This window comes from Harpia harpyja, chromosome 10 (genome assembly GCF_026419915.1).
Source record: "Harpia harpyja isolate bHarHar1 chromosome 10, bHarHar1 primary haplotype, whole genome shotgun sequence".
Lineage (NCBI taxonomy): Eukaryota > Metazoa > Chordata > Aves > Accipitriformes > Accipitridae > Harpia > Harpia harpyja.
In genome coordinates, this window is record NC_068949.1 from 21,076,756 (window position 1) to 21,093,784 (window position 17,029).

General features: G+C 37.5%; 1 protein-coding gene across 1 annotated transcript in view; it reads right to left on the bottom strand.

The window, feature by feature from the left end:
- LRMDA (leucine rich melanocyte differentiation associated) overlaps positions 1 to 17,029 on the bottom strand; it is a 715,410-nt gene that overhangs the window by 385,631 nt on the left and 312,750 nt on the right. The window lies entirely within an intron of this gene.

Here is a 17,029-nt window from a genome sequence, read left to right on the forward strand (position 1 = left end):
GTAAGCCCCTGCCTTGAATAAACACAACCTTTCAAAAGGATTTTTATAATGCATTGAATGAGATTATGGATCCATCACCGAGCATGCAGGTATGTCTGTACTTTACATCCCTTCACAGCAGGCACCATAGTGGTTTCATGGGAACCATTACAACATGTGCTGCCAAATTCATATTAGCATTAAGCAACATAACTGCTTAAGTTTTAATATGACAAAAAAATTGAGGTCAAAAATATTTTCAGCAGTAAGTTTCATAAAAAAACGTGTTAAAAAGAGGTTACATCAGCTACACACGCAAACAAATGCTAAGTCATTTGGAGTCCTTTTATGTCATTATTCTAGGACTATGTGATCCACTCTGTATGAAACAGAGGAGGAGAAGAAATCCTGGTCTCAGAGGGGGTAGAAAACCAAAAAGAAACAAACCCCAAAACAAAACAAAAAAAACATTTCAATGGAAAGGTGGGGGAAATTAGTTTTAACATTTGCAGTTCAAGACCTTGACTTCCTTACATTCACAAGATTCATTCAGGCTCTTCACCCGATGTTTCTATTGGCATACCATTTCTAGCTTGATCAGTAGAAAAATAGGAATTCAGATTACTTTTGAAGGCTTTGACAACACTAAAACATCTAGCACCACATTTTGGTTTCTGAGCACACTTCTTGAAGCTATAATGAACTACTTTCCAGAATGAAGTTCTCTGCAACAAGTAAAAGAAATTTTGGTTCATCCCTGTCTATCTGTTGTGATAAAACTTTCGCAAAGGCAGAGACATGTTCTACCCGTGAGAACTCTTGCTGCCCTCCAGCTAAATGTTTACATTAAGGAACACAATTCTTTTGTCAAGTTTTCCCTGGATGAGACACAAAAAAGAATCTGGAAAAAATAGAAGTCAAGGCAAAAAATATCTTAATCTACAAATTCAGAACAAGACCAATCAGACTCTGCAAGATTTTTATGCAGGAAACCACTTAAAAATAGGCCTCCTATTCTAAAATGACATTGCACAGGAAGTAATGGAACAATTTCTCTCTTATTCACTTTATACAACTTCAACACCATTTTCGCTTGCCCTATGTGCAAGCTTATAAGCCTCCCAAGCTCTGTATGTTGGTCACACTTTCTCCCTTCCCTGTTGCTCCTTCCCCCTGACCCTAATGGACAGTTCCTCCTGGATATCCCAAAAGACAAAGATATGCCTGGTAAGTGGGAGAGGTCAAACATGAGCACAGCTATTTATTGCATATACTGCAACCAGATGGAAGTAACTCATCCATCAAGGAACTCATCATTCTCATCACATTAGCTTCTTACAAAAACCCTCCTGCTCCTTCTCTGATCCACACAGTTCAGCTTCCTCTCTTCTGTGCACTTTTAGAAAATGAACCCTCTCTAACCCCACTGCTGCTTTCTCCTTAAATCATTGCTACCTATCACTTCATGGTTATTTTTAAACTTTACTTTTATCAATACTCATCCTGTAGCTCTGGGAGATATTAAAAGTGTACCAGGGCAAGGAAGGGCGTTTCTGACACTTGCTCCCTCATTCATCAGCCCCTCATAGGCCCGTTGGTGACAATGAAAAGATTTCACAATACCGTGCGGCAGAAACTCATTCTCCCACTCATCCATCATGCTCAACCTAGCAGCAGTTCTACTGACCTAATCTGTAATGCCTCGATGCTCTCTGGAGATTTCTTAAAGGCACCCTTCATTGTTGTTAGTTACAAAGAATAAACCTGTTCTATTAGATAAGGAGACTAAATAGTGCAAGAATTAATGCAATACTGTTTCATCACCAAGTCGTGGGTTCAAAGACTGCAGAGTTAGAGCCGGTATGGGGGATGTCTTTTTATCTGAATTTTGTTGCAAATCATACCAAAAGGAGATGAAAGAAGTTTTAAACTCACTTCTGGGTATCAACAGGCATTAAAGGACCAAGTGCGAGTCGCTATCACTAATTCATCGCTTTTTGACAGTTACAGACTAATAGGTGCCAGATATTCCACTATAAACCAAAAACCACATTAGAGTCTGTTCTTCAGAAGACGACAGTTGCAAGTAAGGAAGCCATAGTTGAATACTTTGATGGAACATACTTTTCTTCTAAAGGGAATAACCAGCACCTGTGTGAGCAGCTGATATAAAAATATAGGACACAATGAAAAATGTAGTACAGATTTTGTAAGAAGGGATGCAAGAGAGACAGCTAGATGTATGATTTTATCACATTGACATAGCCGTAAAAGAATGACAACACAAATAGTAACTGATGAACATAAGTAAATAGCAGTCAATGATGAGTGAAACAGTGATTCGGTAAGAGTTCAAAATTTACCGTGTCATTTCACTTAACTGAGTTAACTATTATTTTTTGATGGTGCAATGGATCAGTCATTCACAAGTAGGCAAACGTAACAGTGCAAGGTCTTTTGCAGATTAGAATGCTATTCATCTAAGACATCGTTAGTATGAGGTTTACAAATAACTATACAAAACTTTTAATTTATTATTTAACCACAAATATAAACACATAGACAAATACTAATTTGTTACTCTGTCAGCTTCTTTCAGCTCCTTACCTGCTGTGAATACTGTCTAGGTGCCTCAGACAAAAACCTCTTTATAAGCATCAGCCTGTAGTTTGCATTACAATCCGAGACCCAGGCCACAGTCCTTCTAAGAGGCCAAACCCAGACTGTAAGAATAAGTCCCTGACCTACATAAATATCAGCACAGTATACAAAATTGTCAACAACTGGAAGTTTTAGCTGTGTTTTACACACAGGAAACTGGAGCACAAGAAATTAAAAGACCTGTCGAAGATAACATGAAAGCCTGACACAGTGGTAGAAATTGACCCCAGGATAAATTGTAAGCTAGTTCTCTTATGCAAGAGTCCATCTTTCTATCTTCATATTTACATACTAAGTAGAAAATATCAGGCCTGGATAAAAGGATTGGTTAGTTACAATTCTCAGATGTAAAGTACTAAATAAAACCATCACTCTTTATGCTTGTAAAATGCTTACAATGTGCTTTATGCAGTATATAGAGGACAAAGACATGTTGCTTTTCTCTGCTTGTTCTCTAAACGCTAGTGAAAACACAGAAGAGCAGAACATATACTAGATTTTTTTTTTTTTCTTCTGAGCAAAGTAAGCTTCTTTGATTACTAGAAGAACAAGGAATCACGCTAAGACCTGCATTTTTAGTAGACTGAAAGGCTATGCTGCTTAGGTTAGCATACAGTATTTATCTGCCCTGTTTAAAATTGGTGTGTACTCAATAGTGAGTGGCAATTCAACTCAAGACTGTAAAGTCATGGCAAAAAAACAAGCCAACAAAGCAGCAAAACAGGAGTAAACGACAAAAGTGAAATGGGTATAGTATCCTCTTCAACATTTTTAGAGTTCAAGCACTATTGAGACCAGTTTTTCTCCACACCCCTTAAACAGAATCAGACCTTGCAAAGCACTAAGCACCTGCAACACGCAAGATCACTTATCAGAAAATATTCTACATTTTACAGGTCTAAAATGCTCAACAGGGCATATAGCATCCAGCAATATGCAGGAAGGGAAATCCTCAAAAGAATATCATTAGTGTAATTATAGTACTAAATACACATGTTGCACTACACAAGTAGCTTTTTGAAGCTCATTGGAAATTCCAAGACTAGAGGGAAACATCAATTTCTTCCACAAGACCTCTGACAGCATTCACAGCCATGACACTTGCCATGCTGTTCACATTTCCTTTTAGCCAATGAACTCCATTCTAATGTCCAGTCATCACCTTGAGTTATCTTCTAGCAAGCGACCGCAACTTTTCTGGATGTATGTACGTTTCGGTACTTATCAAAACGCTCTCATCCTATTATGTGAATGTTTTATGCCATTTTTCTTTGAAGCACTGCAAATTCAGAATCTACCTAGCCTAAAACATTTACAGAAGTAAGGACTGCTACATGGTTTTTTGGCAATAGTAAAGAAATTACACCTTTAGAAAGACAGAGAGCTCTTTTCATAAATAACAGATTTATGGTGTGTTCTGTTGAAAGCACTTCCCAGGAGAATGTCAGTCAGCATACTCTGCTATGTAATATCTTTAGCTGTATTAGCTTTTCCATAAGTAATTTGGTATGCCTACCCACTTGGAGAGAAAAAAAAAAAAAAAAAAAGAAAAAAAGAAATTGCAGGCTTTTGTACCAACATCCATCCAATAGTTAAATAAGAAAGCACTGACTTAAGAAGGATTTGAGGTAACCAAGCTCCCCACAGAATATGATCCTGAAAAAATATTACTTGTAGATGGTGTATGTTAATCACTGATCCCTGGAAATCTCATCTGAAACATGTCTAATCAGTAATAACCAAACTGTCATACTTTGAGATGACTACATTTCCCAGAATAGCTGAGACTGTTCCAAGGATCAAGATTCATTGTCCCTGTCCTGAACAATTAAGGTCAGCATTCTCCAACATTCAGGTTAGAGCTGCTTCTTTTTCATATATCAGGACTCCGGCACAAAGCTTCTCTACATCCTGCAAGCAGAATGAGCAATTCTGAAGACACCCAACCCCCCCCATTAATACTCGGAGCTCAGTAGGAGACCAATCCATGGACAATTTTCCTGTCCTGACTTGATGAGCTTAAAATTTTATTAGAAGAAAGTAATATTACAGTTCAAGTGAACTGATAGATGAAAGAAAGCCACTGCAACAAAGGCATACACACCGACCTATAATTTGGACATCACAAATCATAATTAAAATGTAAAATCTCCAATATAATGAACACATGGCTAATTTAACAAGCTTATAAAACATGCAAGCTTTTTCTTAAATGATCTTTGATAAATTAAGGTATATTGACAATTGTATTTATAATACTGTAGGGGTTTTTTAAACATATGTACTGGGGGCAGGAGGGGCATGGACTGTCACAATGAGGATGGTATGGTCTTCTACACTAGGGGAAGGCAGAAGGAGACTTTTTATAACCTCAAAAGGCAAAACCATATTTCAGAAAATGTTATTTAACACACTGATATGATAAGGTTGAAATTCTCTGATCTAAGACAAGCTATTATTGCTAACTATTCTCTAAACCCCACTGCTGTGCTTTGGGCTTGTTTATTTATTTATTTATCAGTTTTCCACTCTCCTAAATCCAGCTGCAGACCATCTGATCTGCTTTCCTCTTAATGGCTCTTCATATTGAAGAAAGATTGCTTAAAGAAATGGATTTCAGTTTTGAACAGCCTATTTTATTAAAAATGAGTTGCTGCTGTAAATACTACAGGTACTTTTTAAATACTAGTATTTTCACAAACTAGCTTACAGATCTAATACAGAAAGGGAAAGCTTTTTATTCAAAGAAAATAAGTTGTAATAATTAATTATGCATATTTATATATTTATGCAGTGTATTACATCCCAAAGTAGTTACAAAAAGTACAAATCTGCAAAGTATCACAGATATGCAAAACTCCGCACACTAGGACTACTTGATTTTTTGCCAGGTAAGTAAAATCCCTTTAGATAGAAATGAAAGGGCAGAGGCTTGGCAGAGAGGAAAAAAAAAAAAAAGATGTAAGTACATTTTTTGCCTAGATTGGCAAAAGTAGTCTGAAACATTTTTAAGACTTTTAATACAGTATTTCGATCAACAGAGAAAAGCAAGCAACATCCATGTGCTTTTCACTTAAGAACACATGATGATATGGAGCGTAAATTCATTTACAGCTGTTCACAACATCACTTAATATCTTCAGAAAGTCTTGAAAATATCGCTGTCTTACACTATATGAATTTTGATCTTAAAATGTTGCTCCTCGTATTTCCTAATCATAATCTGCAGATTTCTTAACATCTTTTTCTGTAAAGTCAAGACTCTTCAATACCATGGACCAATGCCAAGGTATAAGAGAAAGTTATGAATTTTTTTAGTTACTTTAAAAAAAAATTGAAATATTTTTCTCTAATACATTCATAACGAAATCCATCATTTTGTGAACCTGCAGGACTAAAAGCTAAGAACCTTCCTTTACCAGAGTCCTAAAGTAGGAAATATCACAGATTATAATGGTGGTGAATTAAGGAACTCGCTTTCCAATTCCCCGAGCTAGCTTGGCAAAACCAGTGGAAAACAAGAACATTTGACATCTTCCGGAGTACCACCAGCCCCAAGAAAAGGAAAGGTACAGGAAGAATTGCAGAAATGCCCTGGGTCAGTGGGAATACTTTCCTCTGAATTGCATTATAAATTGGTTGGATTTGTGAGGCCAGCCAGAATTGTGCAACTGCCTGCCTGAGACAGCCTAGAAAATCTCACCTACAGTTCAAATTACCATTACATTAACAAGAGAAAACAAGACACTGCAGAGAAGTTGGTACTGTTTTATTTGAACTGTGGCACACCTTAAGCCATACCAGTATCCAAGATTAAGTGTACAGATTCAAATTGTGTGCAAGGAGATTCTTGCAAAGTTTCACATTGATAAAATGCAACATTTATCCTAAGACAGAGATAAGGTCCATAAAACACTAATAGCATTGTCTTTTATGGTATAGCCTACATATAAAACCTGAGATCAAAGCACCCAAACAAAAAAACAAAAAAACCACCGAAATAAACACACTTGTGGCACAAGTAACACCAAACTTCACCCCAGATTGCTACAAATACAAAGCATGTAAGGGTGCTGTTGGAAAATAAGTAAGTAATATTGTGTCCAGGTACTCTACTGAATGTGTTTGCCAGCCAAGTATTCACTGTGTATTCTTTTTTAATCTGACCTTAAAAAAAAATCTGGAGAAAGCCATTTCAGAATTTTTCTTCAACACTTATCTCAAAAATGGCCCATTTGATTCCTGAACATCTCTAATGTATATCATCAGTGACTGAAGGAGGTTTTTTATATGATTTTTGACAATTTAACAAGTCCTCCTGACAAATTAAATGGTTGTGTTGACAACTTAACTGTACTGCCAATCAATATTTTCAATTACTTTCATTGTCATTCAGAAAAAAATACAACACGAGGTCATACAGTGGTAAAACCAAGTAAAGAAAATAAAATGATGCAGAGCTGTGGGGGAGGGGGCAGTGGGAGGGGACTGAAACTTTGAGGCACAACATGCAATTTAAACATTCTTTGTTTTTCAGGGGAAAGGTTAGGTGTTTCAGAATAACTTCTCTAATTTTAGACCTTGGTGACATCTCGCTGAGAATACAACACAGTTTCCTTTCTTCCCATAAGCTATTTTAAAAGTCATTAAACTTGAGCTGCTGCCACATGGCACTTTCAGTGAAATCATCCTCTTTATTCCATCACTTCACATCATAACCTACATGTTCTTAACTACTAAACCAGCCCTATACAAGGTAGATAAATGCAATTCAAGAGAGCTACAGGTTAATTACAGAATTTTTAAGTCAGACTCTTAGGTCAGAGTCCTGACTGACACAGCTCTTTGGTAAGGAAAGAGCTGTATTTTCAAACATTTGTACCACATTGAAGAAACGCTTCCTGCATGTTGGACTACAATGACAAACTCCTTATTGTAGCTCTGTTGGGAAATTAATGCATAGTGGCAACCAGTTTACACAAAATCTGTAGTAATTCAGGGTTGGTATAAAAATATACATTAATTAAATGACCAGGAAATTCAAATTACTTCATAAGTTTCCCTTTTCCTTAATACAACGGGAAAGTAAACTATATGGTTAATATTTCTCCAAAAAAGGGGGAGGTGGGGCCTCTGCGCTTTTTTCCTCCCTGGATGTTCTTAACTTCACAAGTGATCCCAGCAGGTGGAATCACATGGCCTGACTTCCAAGACTTTCTACACCAGAGGCTGTCAGAGTGGAAAGCAGTGCTTCCTTTAAGGGCAGATGAAACTTGCTAATAAGGACCCGTGCTAGAGGACCCACACTTCAGTAATGATCTGGGCCTTCACCAGAGCGTGGCTGGTTACTCCATGCCTTGAAGAATGATTGGGCAGTTTAATCCCAAACCTCTTTCCTCACAAAATATGAATATAGGATATAGGCATGAAAGCTAAGTGCCAGCAGTTGCCATGATCTTAACATTTTCTAGCTTACCAATTTAAGGCATGCAGAAGGAAATTTGCTCACACGCATAACAGGAACCTGGGATTTCAGTGAACTGTGCACCCAAGGCTGCTGCAGGCTAGAGTGGAAGAAAGAGCCAAAGGAAAGGACACAGACAGGCAAAAAAAACGATTAGAGAAGAAGAATGGGGATTTAAGATCATCTGCAGGGAAAGCAGCTTCTGGAGGAAGGAAGGAAAAAAAAAGCATGTGAGGACAAATGTTGGAAACTGGAGAGAAGCAATGAAGGTAGGAAATAGACAAATGTTTGGAGGCTAGGTTATAAAGAAAAGTGAATGGGAAGAAAGGTATGAAAGTGAGTCTAGTTTTCAGTTAACCTGAGCATAAACCTTTTAAAGGGGAACACCCCAAAATCAATAGTCATTTTAAAAGCAGAGTACTGCATATATTACATATATTGTGAGAGACCAGGTAATCCTCTCTGTATGAGCCTAATATTGTCCTATTTTTGTCAGAATTCCTCTATTGGAAAAAGAGCTCCAAGACATATTTACTAGTATCAATCTACCTCCTCCGTGTTTAAACCATTCTAGAAGTCCAGGACTATTAAAAAACGTTACCAATAAGACAAGTAAGGTGATATCGCTGATCACTCCATTTATAGATTTTATTCTCCTGCTATTAAAAGCCAATGTATTTTTCACTGTCATATGGGGGAGGAAGAGTGGGAGAAGCTTTTCAAGCAATTCTGTATCTCACAGTCCAGACCTGAGAAATAAGCATGGGGAGACAGGAAGGATGCTTTTATCCGCACAAGAAATCTGGACAAAGGCATATTGATACAGTGATTAAATATTGCAAACAATTATTCTTAGCAAAAATCCAGTGAAGCCTTTGCCCACAAAAAGCTGAAAATTAAGAAAGAGATCACAAAATATTGCCACTGACCATAATTTATGGTAACTCCTTTAAGTTCAGTTCTAGCATTTTAAGTGGATTTTAAAATCTTTTCTGTATTAACTCAATATTTACCACTTTATCTTAATTTTTTTTATTCCATTCTGATTCTGAGACCTGTTTTAATATTTTCACCATTTATATTTAACAAGTTATATACATAGGAGATGCTTTCAGTTAGCAAAGGCAAAAAATCACTGACACCACCCCTTCTTTTGACAACTATTAAAAAAAAGATCATAAGTGCTGTGATTAAAAAAAAAATTATGCCACATCATCAAATCTATGTCATTGTAAGATGTACTGTTTCTATTCAGGTCAATAAGCTTTCAAAGCTACTGATACACAGATATACTTCGGTGTAACAAAAAATAAAATTTGTCTTATGAAGAAACAGCCTACAGAAGTTTATGTGAAAAGACTGACTTCTTGAGGCAGATTCCATTGCTTGTGTTGCTGCAAAACCAATGGATTCTGCACAGTTCTGTTAACCATCAGCAATTATCTTCCTGTCAAAGCTAAAGGTAACAAATTTCCCCATACAGCAAGGCTATATCATCAACCGGACACCAGCATCATTTGACGGAAACTAAATCACGACACCAGCCAACAGCTCTGACAGACAAATGTGCTGCCTCCGAAAATCTAGGCCTATCACTCAGAGGAGGAAAAAGGTTCTCTCAGCCGGTCTTTCTGAAAAGAGATTAAATGTTGTAGATTCTGTAAGTACAGTACCAAGCAAATCCTAAATATGAGAATTATTAATGGACTTTACTACTGGTCTTTTTAATCTTTTGCCAACATATGCTCATCTATTTCACCTTGGTCTGTCTTGTTTCCTGATGGACATAAAAGGCAGGAACCGTGCATTATCCTAGTCTTAATCAGAGACAGCAGCACAAGAACAATGTACCTCTACCTATCATATGGATAACATTTTAGCACTAGCTGTTCTTTTATAATGGAGACTATGTAATAAAAGATACCTCTAATACGTCCTGTCCTTATGCTTAACAATAACATTCATTTCATGATATGCTACATAATGAGGATATCAGTTCTTAACCTGCTCAGTAACAAAGTACTGCATTATCACAATGCAATTGCAGTTTGGCTGGAATTTCCTGATAATCTGTGGCTGGAACTCACATTTTTTTTCCCCAAAGGGACATACAGTATAGTAGATCAGCCTGTAACTGCAAAACTACAATTTGAGTATGGCTATCTTTAACCCATGTAATACCCAAGCTTTAAAAATGTGATGCTTTGTAAAGTGGTGCTATATATTGTTAAATACAAATCAAAGAACTTTCACTGACAAGTCAGCGAGTTATTTTTCTTACAAGATCTGGTGTCACATTAAATGAAATCACAGACGCAATTTATCTGGTGGAAGTTCCAGTGGAAAGCTTATGAGGGGGACTTGATGTCTGAGGGGATTGATAGTGCTGGAAAATGCCTTTCACCCCTAGGTCACTGGTTCAAATGTGGGCCAAGCTAGTTGTGACCTAAAGCTGTTACTATTTGACAGCTGTTCAATGACCTATGTTAAATGAGCAGATTCAGACCAGTACCTATCAGGGAGATGGCCACTCCACATGGAACATACAGCTGTAGCAGATATCAATTATCATCCTTGTTGGAAGCATCTGAGGAGCTTCCAGCAGCTTGAGGAACTGTTATGGACTGTATGGACATGGTTCCTAGAGGCCCTGACTCCAAGTAGGGGCTGCTACACATACACAGCCTGTTCTGGGAAAGACACACACACACATCCTACATTTCATAAAGCGGGAATTTTTAGCCCTGTGAGACTGCTTTCCAGTAAAGCAAATGTTTATGTAAGATGACTTGAACTACAAACAAAACCCCACAGAACGTACTGTGAAATCTGCTAATTAAATTTTGAACTCCAGATTGTATTTACCACAAATGTTTATAATTCACACATAGAAGAGAGTACATGGAAACAGAAAGTTCAGTTTAAAAGAGTACTTTCAGTTTCCTACCTTTTTTTAATTTTAAATTTTCAAGTATTCTGCCAAATTGACAGATTTTATATAAAACAGAAGAACAGAGGGAACAAGGCCGAGACCTGGAGTTAAGTGAGAAACAGTGCAATAAAGAGATGCAAAAGAGCATTTCAACTGTTTCATGCTGATACCTTCTATGCTAAATATAAGACAACAGAGTTGGGGATTCCTCCCCTCTTTGGAAGACAGGGGTTCAATGGGAGTCCTACAGAGAGCTTAAACATAATTCAAACATTTCCATATTGAAACCAAAGTCCTGGATGGTATAGCCTGAGAAAAGACATCTATTACTTTTTTCCTTTCCTTTTTGATGTCTCTCACATAAAGAAGAAAACTTTACTCTTTACTCTAAAATGAAGAGTACACCAAATATGGATATAGCAGCACGAAAGCTTCCAAAACTCCATGAGTCTGATTTTCTGTAAGTTTAGAGCTTATGGGATAAAGAATGTACCAAACACCTTCTGAAGCCCAGGATCCAAAAAAGGATCATCTTAATTAAGCTTCATAGGGGCTTCAGATCAATTAGAACATGAAGTAAATGTGAGATCAGGTACCAGGCATTCATTGAGAGTTCTTAATGATTTAAACTGATTAGTGTAAGCAAGCTCCAATACTTCTATGAACCCACACTGCTGCACAATTTTAGAAACAGAAAAGCTGGAAGGTATTCATCTGGAGAAACTAGTTATTTAACAGCTAGCTAATTCATTATTAAAGTATCCAAACCAAAGAGAAAGCTAACCTGGATAAGTGATGAAAATTCTTAGCTTGACTCTACTTTTAACCTCTGTGTGATACCTAAATTACCTAAATAAACAGGCTATTCTTATTCATTTTGCATCAAAATGATGCTTGTGAGACACTACCTTTTAATTAGTATTCTTTATAATATGGAACAAAAAGTCTTTAAACAGAAAACATAATTAAACCACATGTCATGCTGAATCATCTTCATTTATATCACAATACACCAGTGCCATGACACTGTTGTTACAGGCTTTGAGCACTACCGAGGGAGGACATATTTACCTACCAGCAGGAAATCTCATCCAAGAGTGCTTCAAACCCTAGCTGTCCACATTTGTCTAAACTAATCCTATTAACACACTTGCCACTGTGCTTGCTCTGAAAGGACCCATACACATAGCTTAGAGACTACAGCCAGTACTTCCCCTCTTCTACGTACTGACTAGTGCATGTGTGGTGGTGGGGACAAGAGGAGAAAGGAAATAAAATGAAACTACCAAATTTTTCAGCCTGTTACAGCATAGTAACTGAAATATGCTTTTTTCCTTTACAAATTAATATTTCTGTTACGAACCATTGAAGGAAGTTTATAATGCAAATAACACCTGAGAAATCAGTCACTACTGTAGTTAATGACTGGTTTGGTAGATTGTTAACTGCCCTTAACTTCCCATGAGTGGTTAACTAACAAACCAGTCATTACCTACTTCATGGGGATTAGAGGTTAAACATAAACTTGATTACAAGCTATAAATGTGAGTAATTTAAAATGTTATTGGTTATTACAAAAATATATAGTAATAATTTCCTCTTTAATGAAAGGGAGCATGTTTTTAGTGGTCCCTAGTTTCTTGTTGAGGCTTAGGAAAAGAGATCAGTGTATGATTAACAGCTACAGTCTTATGATGGGCATCTGGGGCTAGGTGGCAAAAATGAATACTCACTACTTATCTGTGTCATAAAAATATCATTCTATCTGTACAACAAACATAGGATTTGTAGGCTGTGTTCTTAATTTGCAGTTCAAAATGTTTGTGGCCAATAGATACAGATCTTGCATACACACATATGGGGGAGAACAGTTAATCCTTTGCTTGCATTGTAGAAAACTCACAAATCTGAAGGATTCAAAAATATACAACTATTAGTCCAGAAGAATCTCTCCAGTGTGGTAGTATAATTACTTCCAGGAAACTGGAATAAACTTCCACTTTCAAGAGAAATGTATGATTAAAACACAGAAAAATAATAAACATCTTCAATACAGATCTTTCTATTTCAATTAATGAAGTGATTAGCTTAAAAATCATTGGAAACCTGTGAATTTTCCAAACTTTTTTACATCTTCAAAACAGTTATTTTACAGCAATGTTTTTCATAATTTATTACTGTGCTGCTTAGATTTCTGTGATACATCTTGTATTCTCACATCCCTACACCTCAGCTTTTTCTCTCAAAATTTGAAGATGTTCCCTACACATAAACAAAAGAAGTGCATGCAAAAAATATATTGTTGTGTTACTGGATAACGTGAAAATTGTTTTCAAAAGCATGATAAAAAAACTTCATGGAGTACATTGACTACTTCTCACAATTTTATTAAATAGCCTTGTCCATATCAGACTCTACAGTCATCTCTGGATAGAGCACAGGGACCAAGTCATAAAGTCAATGGATCTCTGGCCTTGTCCTGAAACAGGTAGCAGAGTCCAAGGACACAAATGAAAAGGGCAGCTAAACACACTTATGAGCCTGGCAGAGAGAGACCTGCAGCTTTTATTCCAGCAGGGCAACTAGCTAAATGATGGGAAGCATGCAAGACTGCTTCTTCTCTCCACCCTCCCTTAGAAAATTTGGTCTTACAAGCAACAGGATGGAAAACTTAAGTCACAGCTTACCTGCATCAAGGGAAAAAGCATTTGTTTTCCAATACACATAGGATACAGAAGGAATATTAGAGTCTGCACAAAGGGAGAACTTTGGTGGCCACTTTATGTTTCTTTGCATTACTCAGCCTTCTGGACTTCTAGAAAGAGCGAGGTTATCCAGTAGCCAGAGTCAGGTCAGGGTAGATGTTTAAAGCTTCCCAGAGCACTGTAAGGCACCAAGGAAACTACTTATGAATTAATTAGTCTATATATATTAAGCGGTAAGAAAAGAATACTGTAAAATGGGCAGAACCAGTTACCGAGATTAATCAAAATAGCCATCCATTTCTGTCCCAGAACTGATGCCTGTCCAAATGATTAACAAGTTAATTAAAACAGGTAAATCTTAGCCTTAAAGCTTACTGATTTGGGGACGTATACCCCAGAACCAGGTCCAGAAACAGCAGAAAGCTGCAAAAAGAAACAAAGCCTAGGTGTCTAAACATCTGGGTGTAAACACTAAGAGTATGCTGGCTACTCACTGTGTCCTGTGGTAGCAGTGCAAACTGAAGAAACAATACTGTAAAGAGTCAGGCTGAGAGTCATCTGGATTTCCAGAGATTATCAGAATGCCTTAAATCATTCGCAAGTGCTAAAAAGAATCAAATCAAAGCTGGGGCAGGAAAACAGTATTCTACACTTACCCTAGTAAGCTCAACATGGGAAATAACCAGCTATGTTCTATGCTACTTAAAGAGTTTGAACAGCATCTTGCACTAAATCTCAAGCATTTTTTGTGGCAGTGAGACAGTGGAGTGGAGTGGACAATGGCCAGGGTAAATAAACATGGAAAGTTCTAAACCAAAAGAAAGGCTCACAAACCTCAGCTTAATCAAAGATGATAAAACACATATCCCATCATGAAAATCTAAAAGTGGATCAAGAAAAAAAAGTTACAAAACACTGAACAACTGTCATCACAATTATTTGTGTTCTCTAGAATTAAATATAAAATTGAAGTTACTGAGGGAACTGCTGCTGGCATGTTGGGCTTGGAGGATCACAGATTTTGTGTGTCTAAACATAAGCAATTAAAATATTATAGCCGGGGGAGGAGGAGGAATCAAAGCTATACAGTTTACTCAAAGAGTAGCACTCACAAAGAAAAAGCATTGTTTCTTGACTAGAAAAGGTTGACTACTGTAAAAAAGCAACTTCCCTTAGCCTGCAGCTTTGATGCTATAGCCAGCTCAGTCAGCTTCTAATCTGAGGGTCAATCCCCTGTAGTTCAATTTGACATATAGCAACCCACAAATTATTAAATAAAAAAAAAATAGCATTTTCTTTTAGGAAAACTATATGTCATGGTTTAACCCCAGCCAATAGCTAAGCACCACGCAGCCGCTCAGTCACTTCCTCCCCACCCAGTGGGATGGGGGAGAGAATTGGGGAAAAAAAAAAATTAAAACTCGTGGGTTGAGATAAGAACAGTTTAATAGGACAGAAAGGAAGAAACTAATAATGATAATAATAACAATAATAAAATAACAACAGTAATGTTAAAAGGATTGGAATATACAAAACAAGTGATGCACAATGCAATTGATCACCACTCACCGACCGATGGCCAGTTAGTTCCCAAGTAGTGATTCCCCCCCCCCAGTTTATATATTGGGCATAACATCACATGGTATGGAATATCCTGCTGGCCAGTCTGGGTCAGCTGCCCTGGCTGTGTCCCCTCCCAACTTCTTGTGCCTCTCCAGCCTTGTTGCTGGCTGGGCATGAGAACATGAAAAATCCTTCGCTTGGTATAAACACTACTTAGCAACAACTGAAAACAGTGTGTTATCAACATTCTTCTCATATTGAATGCAAAACATAACACTATACCAGCTACTAGAAAGAAAATTAACTCTATCCCAGCCAAAACCAGGACACTATATTACTCAAGAATGGTAGACAAATGCAGTTGAATGTTGACGCGGAAGTCACGGACACTGCACGCAATCAATGTGATCAAGCAGATGCCACTTTATTGCCAAGATAGCTCGGTTTATATGTTCATTCTAGTTACTGTTCACACATAAGCAAATTAGAGATTGGTTAGCATGAGCTGTCCACGCGCCTAGTTACACCTAATGATTGGTTATAACAACACTGTACACGCGCATAAACATAAGGTATAATTGGTTGTATTAACTAAAACATGCGAAACTTGTCTCAGTCTAATTGGTCAAGATAAGCTGCCGAATTGAGGTTCTTTGTGCCAAGTTCCCTTTATCGTGGAATGCGCACCTGTGTTCTTCTAATTGGCATCTTTCTTTTTTTGTCTTCTTGTTTATTCTGTTCAAGGCCTTCTAAAGGCATCTGGAATGCTCTTACTACCATTAGCTAAATATGTGTCCACAAGCAAAGCGTCCTTGAAGTCTGCTGCCTACAAAACATCCTTGGCTCACAAATTGATCAATTCTATCGAGTCTGGATTGTTCACTATGTGCCCATTACTTTCCAAGTATCCCACAAATCCCTCTTTTTGTTTTTGAACAATCCAGACTTTAGCCATTGCATTCTGTACCATCCTTCCTAAACAACTGAGTATACAAGGGATAATTAATAACAAGACTAACAAAACAATTCCCAACATTTTTAACAGATCTCTTATCCATCCCATAATTCCCCAATGGGTAAACAGCCTGTCTAACCATGCCAAACCATCACTAACCTGCAGTTTTTGAACTTGGTCCTTCATTATTTGTATAGCTTTATGGACCGATTCAGAGTGATCAGATAAATTCATACAACACATTCCATCTAAATCTTCACAACCATGACCATGTGCTAGCAATAGAAAATCAATAGCAGCTTGATTCTGCAACGTTGCATGCCGTCTTGCACCGCAAACTCAGCCCAGCAATTGATAGGTGCCAGCTTTACATGGGCGTCCCCATGGAGGCAACAATGGCCTTGCCGTACACCAGCCCGATGCTCTTCGGAAAATCCCGGTATTTATACATCTGCAGAGGAACAGATTTCAGCACACGTGGCCAGCGGGTGCCAAAATCCACCTTGGTTGCAACATGGGGAGCCTATGACGCATGCGCTCGCTGGCCAGGCGCGCTGCACGAGTCATAGCCATCCTGTCTACTGGTTCATGGGTTTTGTGATGCGGTTGCAATGCACAAAGAATCTTGACCTGTCATGTTGATCAAGGTAACCTACAAGATCTATGAACACAATTAAACACAGTAAAAGCAACATTATACCTAATAAAATACACAAGAATAAAAGAAACCCCGATTTTTAACAAAGATACAAACCAACTCCTAAGTCCCC